Below are 14,715 nucleotides of genomic sequence, written 5' to 3' on the forward strand. Positions count from 1 at the left end.
TGCAGAAGCTCTGCAACTTTATGCAATCCCATTTGTCCAACTTTTCTTTGATTTGTTGTGTTTCCGGGTCTGTATTCAGAAAATTTTGGCCTGAGCCAAGGAGACCTAGGGTTTCTCCTATTCCATTATCTAGGGATATTTTAAGTCTGATCAGTACCATTCATTGCGTAGCCCCAGAATTACAAAGTGATATACTTGGCTTCATGTTACTCTCTGAGATATAAGAGTTCTGGCCTGGCCCCTAAGCACTGAGTATAACAGAACCATATAGCAATATAAGCTTCACTGCAATTAGCCATATATTGTGTGATATAACATGATGTTTAGTTTTTTGTTTAAGATTTTCTTCATGTGGTTAGGAGGATTTGTCTGATCTCAAAAGTTGGTAGTTGTGGAGGTGGGATGGTAGGAGGAAAACAAAGGAGGAGGCAAAGATATTCAATAGAAAATGTACTCATTACCTTGCTCATATAACTATAACTCCTTACCTTGCTCATGTAACTGGAACCCCTCTGTACAGCATTTTTACAATTAAAAACATGCAAAAAAAGTTGGCCTTGAAAGTTGCCTCTTTGAGGGAAGAGAAGGATAGAAGGTACTACAGTGTGGGAGAGAAGTTATTGTGAGGGCAGGACCAAGGAAGGAATGGATTGCTGGGAATGAAAGGAAGATGCCTTCGTCATGTATTCAGTACCTATTTATTGTCAGGGATGGCATGGAAACCCAGTGGCGGACCTTTAACTTGAAGGATTTTACAAGTTCTCATATTAAACTGGATAATGCCTCGGTCTGTTCAGGGTGCTATAACAACGTTACTAAAAAATGGGATGGATTAGAAATGACAGGCATTTCTTTCTCACAGTTCTGATGGCTGGGAAGTCCATCATTGAGACCTGGGCAAATGTAGCTCCTGGTGATATTACTATTCTTCTGGGGCAGCACCTTCATGCACTGACCTTGCCTGGTAGAAGGACAAACAAACTCCCTTGGGCCTCTACTAACCCTTTTCATGCAGATGGAGTCCTTAAAACCTAATCATCGCCAATGGGTCCACCTCTAAATACTACGCCATTGAATGCTAGGTTTCAACATATGAAATTTAAAGACTACGAACATTGAACCGTAGCATTAAATAAAGGTGTTTTATTTAAAAAAAATACATTTCTTCCTGGCCCTCCTGGGTAAATAGCAAAAGCAATTAAGAAAGGCATTTCTTTTAACATCATCAAAAGCATTGACCACAAAATAACCTGAATGCACTTTACATTGCAAGGTCCCTGACGTAATTCCATGGGCCATATATATTGCATTAATGTGGGAATTTGCTAACTGTTGTCAAATGCTTTTAAAGCATAAAAGCATGTTCCAAGCCTGGAATGATTAATTCATAAAACACTTCAATGAGGTATGGAGGTGTGCAGAGCCTTATTATTGTTGTTGTCATTATCTTTCTTATTTCACAGTTGGACACACTAAAATGAGAGAAGGTTAAGTGCTTTACCCAAGGTCACTGAGGAAAGCTGTGGCACAGTTGGTGGAGGACAGGGAAGCCCCAGGCTGAAACATGATCTTTTGTCTACTGAAAATGGAGAGATTGCTCATTTTTATAATCTGTTAAAAAATCCAAGCCAAAAGTGTGCTGCAGAGCTTGTAGACTAGACCAATCCATCACCATTTATTTCTTGAATAATGTCAGAGTGGATACAGAATCTCCTAATTGGTTCTTGGCCTATTTATTACCTTTAACTGTTTCCACAACAAATGCTTTTCCAGAAAGGGTCTATTTGTTTATGATAGTTCCCTCAAACTTCCAAGATCGTTATGTTTAGCTTGTAAGAGACAGGTTGTGTGTTTTCACCTGTCGACATGATTTCTACACCTTCCTTTGGGTTAAAAAGGCTAATTTCCATTTCATCAAGTTTGACTCTTGGGTGAGATGTTGCTGTGTCAGAAAACAGCAGTGTTTGTATGGATGTCTCTGTTGTCTGATGATTAAGTATCACTGAATGACTCACAAAACATTTGAACAGCTTGTAGATTTTTAATAAGTGGCGGCGCAATTTCAGCAGTCTTCTGCAGGGCTACCCACTCATTGTAATATTATTGAATCAGAGAATCCAACTGAAGAGCTGAATTATTTTCTTTTTATATGAATCACCTTAATATGCTAGCATTTTTTTTTCTAAGTCTGTGAAAAGGGCCTCAAAATGACTCTGGCTTTTCAAGCTGGTAAGCTAGCACTTACCCTTGGCAGTGACAGATTGCAATGCTTCTCTTCATGGTAACTCTATCTTTGAGAGAAAAGCAAGAAGATATCCTGACCACAGACTTCATGCTAGCAGTAATAGCAAGTGCTTGAGATGATACAGTTTATACTATTAAGTTCTTATTAGTGACCTGTAGTAGCCTCTGTCTGCCTCAGAGCTTCCTGATTTGTGGGGCACCATGGAACGTGTGTGTGTGTGTGTGTGTGTGTGTGTGCTATTTGAAAGTGATAACAGTAAGTTCAATTCATTTTCAAAATAACTCTATTAGCTGACTTAATCTACACAGTTGATAGCTAGAGCCTGGCTATCTCCCATAGAATAACTGCATAGAATAACAGCTATCTCATCTGTGCCAGCAAAATGGCACTAAAAATAACAGAAATTCCCCAGTAAAACAGAGATCCAGTCAATAGTGCTTTTTCTGAGCACAGTACTGGAAATGGTGAGTATCATAAAGATAGAACCTCTCTATCTTTTTCCAGGAAATATGTCTCTACCCTGCCCTACCTCTACCCACTGATGCTAATCTCATTAAGAAAGAGAATAAGACCTATAAAGATTACACCTAACATGGAGTGGGCTGGGAGGTCAGTCAGACTTGGGTCCAATCCTTGTTGACCCACTGGACTTAGTGGCTTTCAGCATGGTTACTTGCTTTTCTTCTCAGTAAAATGAGAAATGAATCTTGTTTTAGAAGAATCCTGTTTTTTAACTACTGTCTTGGAGGGTAGTTGCAAGGATTAGAAACACTGCAAGGTGACTTAAATAGTCTAGAACAGTTGAAAGGTATAGTTCTATTATTGCTAACAATAACTCAGTGTGTGTGAAGTACCAAATTGACATTATAAGTAAAAACAGTATGGAAGGTCAAAGCAATCTAAATTTCTTTCACTATAATTTGTAGATGTAAAAATTGAGCTCATTCATCAAATCCTTTAATTTCATTCTGGTTTCTCTTTTTGTTTTTGTTGTTGTTGTTTTTGCTGATCGTGGGGCCTGAACTCTGGGCCTCGCCCGACCACTTGAGCCACAGCACCACTTCCGGCCTTTTCTGCTTATGTGGTGCTGAGGAATCGAACCCAGGGCCTCATGCATGCAAGGCAAGCACTCTACCACTGAGCCACCTTCCCAGCCCCCATTCTGGTTTCTTTTGTTGCTTGAAAATGTGCTTGTTTTCCTAGCTGCCTTCATATCCACTAGTGTTTGATTATGCACAATGGTGGATGCCAAGGAACATTGAAATAATCAAAATTCCAAGGTAGAACATTGAGAAACCTGACGTTTTCTACTCTAATTTTGCATTTACTAAAATTCTACAAAATACCCCCCAAAACATCAAACTACACTGATTATTATTTTTTTGTCAATCATGGGGCTAAAGTGCTGTCCAAGAGCTCTTCAGCTCAAAGCTAACACTCTACCACTTGAGCCACAGAGCCACCGCCAGTTTTCTGATAATTGAAGATGGGGGGGGGAGTGTAGGGAGGAGTTGGGGAGGGAAGGGATGGTAGGGGAAAAACAAAGGAGGGGGTAACAATGCTTGATAGAAAAGGTACTCATTACCTTACTCATGTAACTGTAACCCCTCTGTACAGTATCTTTACAATAAAATGTATTTAATTTAAAAAATAATAGCTAAAAAAAAAGAGTCTCACAGACTTTCCTGCCTGGGCTGGCTTTGAACTGTGATACTTAGATCTTAGCCCTCTGAGTAGCTAGGATTACAGGAGTGAGCCACCAACATCCAGCAACATTAATTTTTATCTTCATTTTATTTCTGCCTATTAACACATGGTGCTTCTACTGACTATGTAATAACTAAAAAGATGTCCACAAGATGGGAGAGGAACAGATTTCAACTGAGTTACTTGAGAATTATGTAATGAAGATACCTGAGAAATGGCTGAAACCATTTCTTTGAATCTACTTTACAAATAAATATTCCAAAAAGTATTAAGACAGGCACTGTTGAGTTGTTGAGACTACAGACTATGAGATACAGCTGAAAATATTCCTATTTGTGCTTTGGGTGCCATGTAATTTTTCCCTCATTTTTTCTTCTTCAGGTTTTGATTAATCTGGTATTAGCTATAGCTCAAATTCCCTGACTAATGAAGAGAAAGTGACCCTGAAGCACATGAATTGTTATTAGAAATCTATCTGGAACTGAAAACAGGCAACAGAAAATCTACATGAGGATTTATTTACATGAGGATAATTGTGAACTGTCCACCTATGAGAACACACATGGCCATTTATTTTCATAACCTGTAAATATCAGTGAGTTTCCTCTGCTTGAATAAAGAAGGGGAAAAGTTCATCAGTCATCTGAAAATTAAGACAATGGTGGGCAGTCATACACACACACACACACACACACACACATATACACACATGTCTCTGTGGAATTTGTCTGCCACACACAGGCTGAACCCCCGTTCTTTTCTTTTCTTTTCTCTTCTCTTCTTTTCTTTTCTTTCCTTTTCTTTTGCATCATTCCTGGGCCTTGAACTCAGGGCCTGGGAGCTGTCATTGGGCTTTTGTGCTCAACACTAGTGCTCTACCACTTGAGCCACAGTGTGCCTATTCTGGCTTTTATTTTGGTGGTTAATTGGAAGTAAGAGTCTCATGGACTTTTTCTGCCTAGGCTGCCTTTGAACAGTGATCCCCAGATCTCAGCTTCCTGAGTAGCTAGGATTACAAATATGAGCCACTGACACTCTGTACCTCCACATTTTCATATTCACCTCTTCCAATAAAAAGTTCTTCATGTAATGAGCTATCTTCCTGATTATTGCAAATCTCAGTCAAGTATAGGCTGTTATTACCCAGTATTTATAGTCTTGACAGTAGACTGCAGCCTCCCTGTGTAGGTGCTTGGTTTCGGTCATAGGAGTTTGAATTCATGGAAAGGAATTCAACAAGGGAAATACATCAATCAACCTGTACTGATGTGAGGGAGAGAAAGAAGGAAAGAGAGGAGAATCTATACTGTTTGTAAGTATCATTGAAAAAATGATTTTTTCCCTGATCAACCTAGGTTTCTTCCCCCACTGAATTTTCTAGCAACTACAGCAAAGTAGAGACAACAAACAGGAATTCAGAGTTTTGAGCTAAGGCAAATGTCCAAATGACATATTCTGATGATAGCTAAGAAGGGAAAATGTGTTGGAGAGGAAGAATACCAGTATGGGGAACTGTAAGTTCATTCTTGTCATTATTTTTTTGGTGGGAAGGGGAGGGATGTAGAACACCTCAGAGGTAATTGGCTGTATGAAACAGAGGACAGGGAGAGAATAGGATTGGAAAAAACTAACAGGAACTATTGGTATGTAGATGACATTAAAAGTATATTTCTAGGTGGAATACCCTAAAAATAAATGTAGCATACAGAATATTCTTGAAGACTCCATTTTATAATGATCCTCCACCAAGTAATTCTGTGTGTGTGTGTGTGTGTGTGTGTGTGTGTGTGTGTGTGTGTTTGTGTACTGGGGTTTGAACTCAGGGTCTGGACACTGTCCCTGAACTTCTTTGTCTCAAGGCTAGTGCTCTACCACCTGAGCCACAGCACTACTTGCAGCTTTGTATGAGGAGTTCATTGGAAATAAGACTCACACAGACTCCCCTCCTTGGGCTGTCTTGAATCCCAGTCCTCAGATCTCAGCCTTCTGAGTAGCTAGGAGTCCAGGCATAGGAACCACCATGTGGCAAAGTGAATCTTTTTAACCACCCCCAATATATTAAATAAAGAATATAAATAAAATGTCTTGTGTCACCATCAGTAATATTCTTCCTTTTGGAAAGGTTTTAAATTTCCTTAAACACCTAAAGTCTCTTACAGATGTTACGGACTTAGCGAATCTCAAATCATCCTCCTCTCTCAGCCAGACTCAGGAAGTGCTGACTGAATATTTTATCCACTCTGTGTTTCTCAGTCAATAAGCTCTTTACATTGACTGTTCCATCTTCTTTCGTTTGCATTGATTTTTGGTGCTTCGGTAAACTCCTAAATTGGGTCCACTTGGATTCTGAAACCAATGGAGAAAACTGCATCAGTATTTCATCTCAGGAAAATTAAAGGAATCTATACCAATGAACTGTGTGTTTCACAACATCATAAAATGCCTTTGCCTGAGGCGGATTTGAATGAGAAGCAGAAAGATGTGGTTTTATTTATTTATTTATTTTTAACGTAACCAGGAAGACAGGGGTTTGGGATAATCTAGACCAATTGTTTCTGTATAGGTGACATTTTTATGTTAGGCTTGAGTTAGGGAGCACAGAGGAGTTTCATTTTCGCCAAAGCTCTTCTATTGATACACTTTCCCCTGTTTTTGCTCCAAACCGAAACCCAAGAAGGAAGCAGGAAAGCAGTGGTGTACATTTGACAGCTGTGGGGCTGGAGCAAGGTAGAGATTATTCCACAAAAAAGGCTCCATCTTTTTAATGGATGTTCAGATAAGTCTCGTGTGTAACATTACTATTTTCACAACCTTCAAATATGTTTCCAGTGTGGTTTTTAAGTCTCATTCATTAAATCGCGCTTGTTTTCTTAATTTGTACACATGGTTATAACTCAAATTTTGAAGAATATTAAAAAGGTTGTAAGCCCGGCTCCAGTGGGTCATGCCTGTAATCCTAACTACTCAGATCTGATGATCTGATGATCATGGTTCAAAGCAAGCTAGGGCAAAAAAGCCCATGAGACTCTTATCTCCAATAAACGACTCAGAAAAAGCTGGACATGGTGCTGTGGCTCAAGTGAGAGCACTAACTTTGAGCACAAAGAGGCACAGGGACAGTGCCGAGGCCCTGAGTTCAAGTCCAAGGACCAGAAAAAAGGTTTTAACACTAAAATTCAATAATAAGCTATTAGATATTACTATATATGTATATATATTACTATGTATGTATGTATATATATATATATATAGAAATATATGCTTCGAAATACCTGTCATCTATCATCTATCTCTACTCATCTATCCATCCTTCCATCCATCTATTTAAAGTAGAGGAAGATCTCTAATGGCCTATTTACTATTATAGTTGAAGAATTAGCTCATGCCATTATAGAGGCTAAGAAATCTCACAATCTACCATCTGCAAGATGGAGGCCTGGGAAAGTTTGCAATGTCTAAAGGCCTGAGAACTAGGAGAGCCAAGAGTACAAATCTCAGTGCAGCATCACTAAGCTCCAGCTCAGGTAGGCAAAAAAAACAAAAGTAAGGATTTCCTTCTTCTTCTGACCAGGATTAAGTGACATCCACACAGGGAAGGCCTTCTCCTCTACGAGAACCCATTCATTCAAATGCCAAACTCATCTAGAGACACCCCCACAAATGTACTCAGAAATCATGTTTAATCTAGGTATCTCGTGAGCATTCAAGTGGACATACATAATGACCATCACACTGACATAATAGGGCTAAAAAAGACAGTGTCGCCAAGGAAGTGCATCCATTAGGCTCAATCACAGTATTAATTATGTGTGGTGTCATGTTTAATTAATAGGAACAGTGAACCCTCAGTTTATGGGAAATGGTAATTAATATTTTAGTTGGCATACAATTTAAGAATTACTGGTAAAGTAAATAGCCAGGGCTGGGAAGGTGGCTCAGTGGTAGATTGCTTGCCTTGCATGCATGAGGCCTGGGGTTCGATTCCTCAGCACCACATAAACAGAAAAAAAAACTGGAAGTGGTGCTGTGGCTCAAGGGGTAGAGCGCTAGCCTTGATCTGAAGAGCTCAGGGACAGCGCCCAGGCCCAGTGATCAGGTCCCACGACCAACAAATAAATAAATAAATAGCCCTAACAAGATAGAGGCCCATTATTATTACCTGAATTATTTTTAATGTTCTGCACAGTGGACCCCTTCTTGTAAGGAAGTTCTTAGACATGGGCATCAAGAGGAAAAAGACTCAGTGTTTCATTCCTCATGGCAGTGCTACTCGCGAAATGTCTGTGTTCTTCCGGTAGTGGAGGGTGGTGATCCTCTGACTTTGTACTGGAAAGGGTAACTTAATTCTGCTTTATTGATATGAAGCTGACCAACGTCTCCGGTGGTGCTGTTACCTGGCTTTCAAGACTGTGATATGAACTCATCTGGTCCTCTAGACAAAGTGAATGCTCACTCACAGCATTCATGGGCCACCGGGTGCCATCTTGTACGACGCATGCTGTCACCATAGCACCCATAACATTCTGGATGGACATGTTAACTCGTTGTACTCTGGTATCAAAACATGTCTGCTTTTAAGAATACCAGAGAGGTCTTTCTCATGTCATCCCAGTATATCACCAAAGAGCACATATTATGAATATGTACATCTTTCATGATTGTATGTATGTGTGGGGGAAGGGGTGTTTTGTTTTGAGGTAGAGTCTCACTATATAACCCAGGCTAGCTTTCAACTCACTGTGTAGCCTAAGTTGGCCTTGATCTTTGGATCATCCTCCTTTAACGTCCCATGTGCTAGAATGATAGGCATAGGCTGCCACACCTAGGTCCCTTTTTATGTGTTCTTCTAATCAGTTAAAAATAAAGTTTAAGATGGGAGGTTTAAAACATGAGACATATCAGATCTTATTTCCCATTTTTATGTCCATTAAATGGCTTAGAATCTTGTTCAAGCTCTTGCCCACAGCTAGCAACTCCTGCCTGTCCTCTCCTGTCCTCACCCTCCAGTTTCCCAGACATTCCAAGTCTGTGCGCACTGCCCTACTTTAGTCTCGCAGATGGTTTTCTCTGCCTCATATGCCACCCCCGCCCCTTCTCCCCATCCCATCTGTCTGCTGTGTGGCGCTCCAAAGAGAGTCCTGGGACCACTTGAATCAAGATCAAATGGAAAGCTTATTTGAAGCCCAAATTTCTGGGTCACATCTGAGATACACTGCCTATAATTCTCTGGGAAAGCAGTGTTGGACTCTATTTTTTAAGAAGTTTAATCTAAAATGTTGCAACCACTGAGCTCCAAGATGAATGCTTCCTTTGAAGAATCAGTTCTAGCACGGTCCATCTAAGAAGCCCTCTCACTCCTCGAATACTCTCGCTCCTCTGAACCTGTGCCTCCTGCATTGTGTGTAGAGTAGAATGTACTACTGTTTATGATACTTGCGTGGTCCTGACACTTGTCCATGAAATCCATGTGAACAGGGCATCATCAAAGCTTCCTTTGAAATCTCCACGCCTTACAAACTCTAATAGGTGTTTGTTTGCTCTGTTCATTGCCAACTCAGCCTTAGTAGTTTGTGATATTAAATTAGCCTAAAATAGCTATGATTTATTTATTTATTTATTTTTTGGGTCCAGTCGTGGGGCCTGAACTCTGGGCCTGGGTGCTGTCCCTCAGCTCTTCAGCTCAAGGCTAGCGCTCTACCACTTGAGCCACAGCGCCACTTCCGGCTTTTTTCTTTTTGCTTATGTGGTGCTGAGGAATCGAACCCAGGGCCTCGAGCATGCAAGGCAAGCGCTCTACCACTGAGCCACCTTCCCAGCCCCTAAAATAGCTTTTAAATTAAAATTGCAATGTCTTATTACTTGACTTTGGGAGGGTGAAAAAAGAAGGCAAGAAAGCATTTCTCCTCCTTTTCTAAAGAAAAACCTGTTTAAACAACTGAGGGAAAATGAAAAATATTGCATTTTAAATTATGAACTAAAAGCCAAATCTGAAAACAAGAAGTCGTTATCAATTTGCCAAGTGAAATTCTCTTCATGAAATGGGAAAATAATCATTGGTTCTATTTTAAATGAACTCATGAAATAGGAATACTGTATTATTACAAGTAGATGATTTGTCCTTTCCTTTCTAAAGTGATATTACTTAAAACTTTCTCTTATTACAGCTTTCACAGAACACAAGGCAAAGAAGTTTAATATTGGATTATAAAAGAAATCCATAATACAATTGTAAATGGAGGCCTTGTGGCCAAGTTTTTCTGCTGTTGCAATTGCAGTTTTATTTGGGAAAATAAAACACCCAGTATAGCCCTCATATTGGCTGTTTGTTGCATGGTTGCCATATTTTTCAAACTCTGTCCTAACATATTGGGGATATTCTGTGTAACTGGAAATTTATTAGAGGGCAATCTCATTCTGAAAAGGTTTTTCCCTCCCCATTTCTCTGTTTTTCTAGAAAAAGAAAAAAAGAAATTAGATCTCATATGCTACATAGTCATATTTTAAAAAAAGACAATCTAAAAAAGATTTCAAAGTAGCATTCATAACTTAATCCAGCTTTGAAGCTGCTCTTTTCCAGGAGTCTAAGTTATATATTTCCCATTGTAAGCTTATCTCTGTGGGATTTTTGTATTGGCCAAAAACTGGCCTAGGGGTTACCCATAGATATATACCCATTCCTATTTACTACCATCTTCCATAATTGACTGTCCTTGGATCTCTCAGCCTTGTGAAGTGTTCTTTTTACAGACCATTAGCACTGGAACTAGACTAATATTTGCCTCTCATATATTGTAAATAGCAATTATTTTGTTTTGTACTTTATACCATTGCCCATTGAAAAGTTATTTCATGCTAAGAATGAATATTCCCAGCTCCTTAAGAGGTAAAGGAAAATTATAGCCTAAAGCCAACTGGGTTTAGCATAAGACCTTACCTAAAAACTAAACTAAAAGACAGGTGTCCATGGATCATGACTGTAATTCTAGCTACTCAAGAGGCTGACATCAGAGAATCATGATGAGATGTTGTTAATAAAGTAGAGAAGTTCATTAAGAAGAGAGAAATGTTCCTGTTCTCATGGCCGAGCTTTGTCATTTTCCCCAGGAAATAAACCAAACAGAAATTGTGGGGTGTTCATCAAACTTCAAAACATGAGAACAATGAACACACCAAGACAATGAGAAAGGCTACACCTTTGCTTCTGTATTTGGACTCATTACAATAATCTTCCTTAACTAATGAAAAGATTCTTGAAGAAGTGAATGGAAAAGAAATATGCAAGGAAGTTAGTTATTGAGAAAGGGAAGGAACTTTACATTGAATTTAAAAGAATCAGCGATTTTTCTTGGTCCTGATTTCTCCCTCCTGTGCCAATAACTGAATACCTGGGAAAGGAAAGACAAAGTAAACTACTACAAGTCTAGGGCCAGGGAGATAAGATGAGAGAAAACTGGATAGAGAGCAAAAAGAACTGGAAATCCCAACTTCTAGTCTCAGCTTTGTGATCCATTGGCTATGTGGTTTTCAGAATACTTCATTAAATGCCTGGAGCATTTATTCACTTCTTGTGATAGCAAGTGAAGAAAAAATATATGCATCTCACCCACATCATCTTATACAGAAAGATTAAGAATCATTTGATGTTAAGTTTGACAATATAAATGAATCTAAACATTAGTTAGATTAGCTTACTGCTTTGTGCTGAAAGAATAATATTTAACACTAAAAGATAACCTTGGTTAGTTCATCTGCAAGGTTGACCATCTGGTCTCTAATGATACAGCACATATAGTAAAACCCATGTGTGAGTAATAATATCTAATGCAAAAGCAGCTGAACTTTAATTAAGCCACAGATCTGTGTGTGTTTCTGATAAATCTACATGCAAGACTCAGAGAGGAGACAGGGAGCCTTACCAAGGGTCTTTGAGACTTTGGGATTTACATGGTCACCAATTTTATGGGACTTCCTGGGTGGGCTTTTCAGACATGGGATCTATCTATCATGGCACAGGGCCCAATCACTCATTTATATCTTCAGTAGGTCTCAAGTTATCATAGCCTAATACACTCCAAGGAATTCCTTTACTAATGGAGAAAGTGTCAAGGGTCTGAAATGCAGTACTGGGTAGGGAGGATGGAGGAAAAGAAAGAGGTTGATAGGTTCAAGGTAGAAAGATAGGAATGATAGAAACCCATGCCTCCTTATGGCCCGCAATTCTCTACCTGTCAGTCTTGCAAAATTCAGCATTGTCATCATTTCCTCTAGAAAATGTTCTTCCTCAGTCTGTTTGATGCTTCCCTAGCATCCAGCCCCGGCTTCCACCATACTGTGTGGTGGTTGCTGGGTTTTCCTGGCTGTCTAGGGCAGATCTCTAAATCTTGTCAGAAGAGCCTTCATGTTCAGCTATGTAGCTTACACTGGCTAGAACAGAACTCTGCTCATTGCAGTTGCTCATGGAACATTTAGTGAGTCAATGCAGGACTTCTTGAACTGGAGAGGGAGGGCAAGGCTTGATGGGTCAGTGATCAGATTTCTGTTTTGAATGACTAAGTGAAAGAAATGTCTAGTATTATCACGCAAAAATCATTTTATAAATTGAAGAGCAATTATCTCAAAGCTGAGTCTTTATTAAACTCACTTAGAAACCAATGCTTTAAAAAATTATTCAATTTATCTTTAAAATGAACTTCTAAGCTTAGAAGTATGTGGGCCCAGAATTAGGATGCTCTCTGTTGTTTGACGTGTTTGTCTACATTATTAGCAATTTATTACAAATAAATCTATATGACTTGGAATAGGAATTTATGGTAGTGTAAACACAAGCTGCCTGGTAAATCAGAAGCATGCACCATGCAGCTGAATTGCAGTCTTATATCCCAAAAGAAAATAACACTACATTTTGACTTTTTGAGATTTTTAAGAGCCTTTACTTGAAACTGAAAGTCTTATTGTTAATTTAGTTCTTATTAATCACTGTATACAGAGAAAACTAATATACAATAGTAACTTAAAAGTTGGCAGCATGAACAATAGAATATGAAGAGAGAATAAATTGCTAAATCTTACTAATATGAAAATAAGGCTTATTGTTCTTGAAAATTAGCAAGAACTTTCTCATCATATTAAACACATTAGGTGGTTTTCCTAGGCACTTTTTAAAGCATATCCAGTACAAAATATGTTACTTGATATAAACGAAATTGAAGAAGAATACTTCTTGCCCATGTAGTTCAGCAAAGGTCTTATTGGAAGGAAACTTTCCTCCTTAATTAACATAGACCAACTTTATTTTTGGCTTTTTGCATTTTCAAAGTAAGGAAAGAAAGCCAGGCACTAATGGCTCACACTTCTGTAATCCAGAAGTGGAATTGTAGTTCAAGTGGTAGAACCTTAAGCAAACAACCTTGAGGACAGGACCCAGGCCCTGAGTTCCAGCCCCAAGACCAGCACAAAAAAAGTGAGGAAAGATATGTTTAACTGGGTTATGTGAACATCAGAGCTCACTTCACTTCAAATTCTGGAGATAAATAATGCTTCTTACAACACTTCACTACTATTCCTTTGCTGCTGCTGCTTCTTCTTCTTTTTTTTTTTTTTTTGGTCGGTTGTGGGGCTTGAACTCTGGGCTTAGGCACTGTCCCTCAGCTCTTCAGCTCAAGGCGAGTGCTCTACCACTTGAGCCACAGTGCCACTTCCGGTTTTTGAGTGGTTTATTGGAGGTAAGAGTCTCACGGACTTTCCTGCCGGGCTGGCTTTGAACCGAGATTCTCAGATTTCAGCCTCCTGAGTAGCTAGGATTACAGGCGTGAGCCACTGGTGCCTGGCTTGCTTCTTCTTATTGGTAAAAAACATGGCTAGTGATTTCTGTTCCCATGATGTTTTGCTGCCTCTACTGTAGTAATGGCAACATCATAATGAAATTGTGAGCCTCTCTGTCTGGGGCTACAAGAGATTCTAAGTGATTCTAAGCACCACATAGCAAGAGATAAGGTATGGCATTCCCCTTGCTGTCTTTCTACACGTAGCAGAGATTTAGCAAAGCATTATGAAATTATTTCATTATTCTTTGGTTCTACATCTCTCTCCCATGAGAAGATAGATGTAGCTTAGTTTATCATTGAAATCCCACAAATATCTATAACAAATTCATTTGAATACCCTGCTATGTTTTTTGATGGCTTTTTCTTAGTTTAGTTTTGGTGCTGACACATACCTATTGGCTTGTCTTCAAGCAGAACTGTCATGAAGAAGCAACTATGATTTGGGAGACAGGAGGGGAGCCTCATCTGTTACACATTTTATATGAGTGAAATTTAGTGAGGAAGGATGTACCCTACCATGGAGGAAGGAAGGAGATCGCAGGTCCTGAACTATGTGGGTAAAGTGAGAGAGATCTTTAGTGGGTGCTTTGCAAGAGTGGCTAGATGGAGTTATGAACTAAGTTCCCCTCGGATTCTGAAGGGCAGTTGCCAAGGGCATAATGTATATGTATTCTAAGGTAGAGTATGAGAGCTTGGTGGATGGAAAGGAAAGAATCTTCCCACGAACCCAGCAGATAAAAGAGGAACCTCCATTACTACTTTCCAAAGTGGTTGGACAAGTTTACACTCCCACCAGTAATGCAATAAGGTTCCCTTCTGGCCACATCCCCTCCAGCATTTGTTATTATTAGAGTTCTTGATTTTTGCCATTCTAACTGGGGTGAGGTGGTATCTCAATGTTGTTTTGATTTGCATTTCTTTTATGGCTAAGGAGGTTGA

At 39.3% G+C, this 14,715-nt stretch overlaps 1 protein-coding gene across 1 annotated transcript in view; it reads left to right on the forward strand.

Annotated features, from left to right (window-relative positions):
• The window catches only part of Lhfp (lipoma HMGIC fusion partner), a 225,535-nt gene that overhangs the window by 99,564 nt on the left and 111,256 nt on the right, over window positions 1-14,715 (forward strand). The gene's annotated exons all lie outside the window — the stretch shown is intronic.

This window comes from Dipodomys ordii, unplaced genomic scaffold (assembly GCF_000151885.1).
Source record: "Dipodomys ordii isolate 6190 unplaced genomic scaffold, Dord_2.0 Scaffold140, whole genome shotgun sequence".
NCBI classification, from domain to species: domain Eukaryota; kingdom Metazoa; phylum Chordata; class Mammalia; order Rodentia; family Heteromyidae; genus Dipodomys; species Dipodomys ordii.